General features: G+C 42.3%; 1 non-coding gene across 1 annotated transcript; it reads right to left on the bottom strand.

Annotated features, from left to right (window-relative positions):
* Positions 1-1,005: 1,005 nt before the first annotated feature.
* LOC141688078 (small nucleolar RNA R71) lies at positions 1,006-1,112 on the bottom strand. Its single transcript, XR_012561545.1, has one exon. It is a non-coding gene; the product is annotated as a small nucleolar RNA R71 (small nucleolar RNA).
* Between the last annotated feature and the right edge of the window lie 4,165 nt (positions 1,113-5,277).

Genomic DNA, 5,277 nt, shown 5'->3' on the forward strand with positions numbered 1-5,277 from the left:
TCGTGTTATTCGATTAATATCATCACTGTCACATGCTAAAGGTAATAACAATGACTATTGAAGGAAGTAGTAATGAAGTTGTGATCTCATTAGTGTTTTATTATTGATAATTTGAAGTGTTAAGTAAGTGATTAATTAAGCAGTTAATTGTAGTTAATATTTAATCAACAATCTTAAGTGTTAGTTTCTTAACATTGAGAAGTAATCATATATTGGTGAGTGAGTTTAATTAGACAATAATTTAGTCTGAGTCTCTGTGGGAACGAACTAGAAAGTATTCTATATTACTTGCGAACGCGTATACTTGTGTGAATATTAGCGCGTGTTTTCGCCCTAACAAGTTTTTGGCGCCGCTGCCGGGGACTCGGCGTATTTGTTTAGTTTATGTACTTACCATCATTGGTCATTAGGACTCAGTAATTAGGACGTAGTAGTTAATTATTGTTTCCGGTTGTGTTTCAGGTACTTTAGCAAGCGTTTATGCAAACTCGTTCTCGTGCTCGCAAGAGGACTTTAGATACAGCTGAGGAGACGGACGAAGTTCTTGATATTCCGGAGAAGTTAGATTTTGAGGATTCGGATTCAAGAACTGAGTGGAAAGAACCAGTAAACATGGGAGATCGTATTGTTCAAGCTGATCCAGCTCTTATGGATTTTTCTCGGCCTAAAATTGATGACATTCAGTCAAGTATCCTTCATCCGGCTATTCAAGCTAACACCTTTGAAATCAAGCCGGGCACTATTCAGATGGTGCAGAATTCTGTTTCTTTTGGAGGAGCGGCAACTGAAGACCCCAACATGCACATAAGGAATTTTGTCGAGATCTGCAGCACTTTTAAGTATAATGGCGTGACTGATGAGGCTATCAAGTTGAGGCTTTTCCCATTCTCACTGAGGGACAAGGCTAAAGACTGGTTACATTCTGAACCAGCTGGGTCCATCACTACGTGGCAAGATCTTGCGCAAAAGTTTCTGGTGAAGTTTTATCTGATGGCAAAGACTGCTGCTATGAGGAGTGCTCTTACCCAGTTTGCGCAGCAACCTACAGAATCTATGTGCGAGGCTTGGGAACGCTACAAGGAAATGTTGAGAAAATGTCCACATCATGGAATGCCGGATTGGATGGTGATCACGGGTTTCTATAATGGTTTGGGGGCCCAATCTCGGCCCATGCTCGATGCAACAGCTGGAGGCGCCTTATGGGCTAAAAGCTATACTGAGGCGTATAATCTTATAGAGACGATGGCTACAAATGAGCATCAAAACCCAACTCAGAGGATGACGTCAGGCAAGGTAGCAGGTATTCTGGAAGTTGATGCAGCCACCGCTATTGCAGCCCAGCTCCAAGCGCTATCAATGAAGGTTGATTATCTGGCTACATATGGAGTTAATCAAATAGCTATGGTTTGTGAGCTTTGTGCAGGTTCTCATGCTACGGATCAGTATTCTCTTGTCAACGAATCTGTTCAGTATGTGAATAATTATCAACCACAACAGCAGCCTGTGCCAGCGACCTATCATCCTAACAACAGAAATCATCCAAATTTCAGCTGGGGGAATAATCAGAATGCTATTCAGCCACCATATCAGCAAGGAGTGAGTAAACAGTTTAACCCACCTGGATTCTAGCAACCGCAGCAGTATGCTACAAGGCAATCATATCCTCAACAGGGAAGTACAGCTGCACCTACTAGTGCTGATTTTGAGGAACTTAAGCTGTTATGCAAGAGTCAGGCGGTTTCTATCAAGACCTTGGAAAAACAAATCGGTCAATTAGCCAATGCAGTGCTCAATCATCAACCTGGAATACTTCCCAATGACACGGAAGTACCAGGCAGGAAGGAAGCTAAAGAGCAAGTCAAGGCTATTACCTTAAGGTCTGGAAAAGTTGCTGATGCTGAAAATGTAAAAGAAGGAGAAGCTGAAATTAGTGATGAAGAATCTAAGCAAAAGGAGAAAGCGGCGGAACCAAGGAAGACTACTGTTGAACACACTCTTCCTGAGGCTAATACAGGGGAGAAACAGCTCTATCCTCCACCACATTTTCCTAAGAGATTGCAGCAACAAAAGCTGGATAGACAGTTCGGGAAGTTTCTGGAGGTGTTCAAGAAACTTCACATCAATATACCTTTCGCTGAGGCTCTGGAGCAAATGCCTAGTTATGCGAAGTTTATGAAGACTATTCTTTCAAGGAAGGTGAAACTGGATGACCTTAAAACCGTTGCTCTCACGGAAGAATGCAGCGCTGTTCTGCAGCAAAAGTTACCACCAAAACTGAAAGATCCAGGAAGCTTCACCATTCCTTGCACCATTGGCAATCTGACCTTTGACAAGTGCCTTTGTGATTTGGGAGCAAGCATTAATCTGATGCCGTTGTCGATCTTTAAAAAGCTGGATCTGCCTGATCCAAAACCCACATACATGTCTCTACGATTGGCTGATTGTTCCATTACTTACCCAAGGGGCATAGTGGAGGATGTGCTCGTCAAGGTGGATAAGCTCTTCTTTCCTGCAGATTTTGTTATTCTGGATTTTGAGGAAGATAAGAAGATTCCCATAATCTTGGGAAGGCCTTTCTTGGCTACTGGCCGTACCTTGATAGATGTGCAAAAAGGTGAACTTACTATGCGGGTACAAGATCAGGATGTGACCTTCAACGTATTCAAGGCAATGAAATTCCCTACAGAAGATGAGGAGTGCTTAAAAGTGGATGTGATTGATTCTGCGGTTACTTCGGAACTCGATCGCATGCTAATGTCTGATGCATTGGAAAAGCCCTTAGTGGGGGATTTTGATAGCGATGATGAAGATGGCAATGAGCAATTACAATATCTGAACGCTTCTCCCTGGAAGCGAAAGCTGGACATGCCGTTTGAATCTCTTGGTACTTCTGACCTTAAGAATGCTGAAGGAAAGCTCAAACCATCAATAGAGGAAGCACCTACCTTGGAGCTCAAGCCATTACCTGAACACTTGAGGTATGCTTTTTTAGGTGATTCATCTACGTTACCTGTTATTATTTCATCTGACCTTTTAGGTAGTGAGGAAGACAAGCTCTTAAGGATTTTGAGAGAATTCAAATCGGCTATTGGATGGACCATAGCAGACATCAAGGGGATAAGTCCTTCATATTGTATGCATAAAATTCTGCTAGAGGAAGGTAGTAAGCCAACTCTGGAACAGCAGCGAAGACTGAATCCCATCATGAAGGAGGTGGTGAAGAAAGAAATTCTGAAATGGCTGGATGCAGGCATCATTTATCCTATTTCTGACAGCTCGTGGGTGAGCCCCGTACAATGTGTACCTAAGAAAGGAGGTATCACTGTGGTCGCAAATGAAAAGAATGAGCTCATCTCCACTCAAACAGTTACAGGATGGAGAGTATGTATGGATTATAGAAAATTGAACAAAGCCACAAGGAAGGATCACTTCCCTCTTCCATTTATTGATCAGATGCTTGACAGGTTGGCGGGTCATGAGTATTTTTGTCTTCTGGATGGTTATTCAGGGTATAATCAGATTTGTATTGCACCAGAGGATCAGGAAAAGACTACCTTCACTTGTCCATTTGGCACGTTTGCTTTTCGCAGAGTTTCGTTTGGGTTATGTGGCGCCCCGGCCACTTTTCAGAGATGTATGATGGCTATATTCTCTGACATGATTGGAAATAATGTCAAAGTGTTCATGGACGACTTCTCCGTCTTTGGTCATTCATATGATGAATGTTTGAATAATCTGCGCGCCGTACTCAAAAGATGCGTGGAAACTAATTTGGTGCTCAATTGGGAGAAATGTCATTTTATGGTGCGTTAAGGCATTATTCTTGGGCATAAGGTCTCTAACAAGGGTCTGGAGGTGGACAAGGCCAAGGTGGGAGTCATTGAAAATCTTCCCCCACCTAATTCTGTGAAAGGAATCCGTAGTTTTCTTGGTCATGCGGGTTTTTATCAGCGATTCATCAAGGACTTTTCAAAGATATCTAAGCCGTTGTGCAATTTGCTTGAGAAAGATGTGCTTTTCAAATTTGATGATGAATGTTTGGCAGCATTCGAGACTCTCAAGAAGAGTTTGATCACTGCACCAGTTATTACAGCACCAGATTGGACAGAACCGTTTGAGATGATGTGTGATGCGAGTGATTATACGGTAGGTGCAATTCTGGGACAGCGCAAGAAAAATCTCTTCCATGTGGTCTACTATGCGAGTAAGACTTTAAATGGGGCCCAATTGAACTACACTACTACTGAGAAGGAGCTTTTGGCTATAGTCTTTGGTTTCGAGAAATTTCGATCTTATCTACTTGGTACGAAAGTAACAGTATTCACTGATCATGCGGCTATTCGCTATCTGGTTTCCAAGAAGGATTCGAAGCCGAGACTCATTCGTTGGGTGCTTTTACTTCAGGAATTTGAGTTAGAGATCAAGGATAGAAAAGGTACTGAGAATCAAGTAGCTGACCATCTCTCTAGGTTGGAGAATCCCGATTCTACTTCACAAGATAGGACGTTAATCAATGAATCTTTTCCGGATGAGCAGTTGTTCGCAGTTCAGGAGGAAGAACCATGGTTTGCAGATATTGTAAACTATCTCATCAGCAATGTAATGCCTCCTAATTTGACATCCGCTTAAAAGAAGAAGTTTCTGAATGAGGTGAAGTGGTATATGTGGGATGAACCATATTTGTTTAGACAGGGAGCTGACCAGATCATCAGGAGATGTATCCCGTTCTGTGAGACGGAGGGGATATTACGAGACTGCCATTCCACGGTTTATGGTGGACACTATGGTGGTGAGAAGACGGCAGCTCGTATTCTACAAGCAGGTTTTTTTTGGCCTACTTTGTTCAAGGATGCTCATCAGTTTGTTTTAAGGTGTGATCGTTGCCAAAGAGTGGGAAATTTGACAAGGAAGGATGAAATGCCATTAAATGTGATGCTTGAAGTCGAGGTCTTTGATGTTTGGGGAATCGATTTCATGGGGCCTTTTATCTCGTCTTGCAATAATCAGTACATCTTGCTGACAGTCGATTATGTCTCAAAATGGGTCGAAGTTAAAGCTTTACTGACAAATGATGCAAAGGCAGTGCTAAATTTTCTTCATAAGCAAATTTTCACAAGGTTTGGAACACCTCGGGTAATCATAAGTGATGAAGGATCGCATTTCTGCAACCGTAAGTTCACTTCTATGATGCAGCGTTATAATGTGAATCATCGAGTAGCTACTGCCTATCATCCACAAATAAATGGTCAAGCGGAAGTGTCTAACAGAGAGATAAAG

The sequence above is a fragment of the Apium graveolens genome, chromosome 9, assembly GCF_009905375.1.
Source record: "Apium graveolens cultivar Ventura chromosome 9, ASM990537v1, whole genome shotgun sequence".
NCBI lineage: Eukaryota > Viridiplantae > Streptophyta > Magnoliopsida > Apiales > Apiaceae > Apium > Apium graveolens.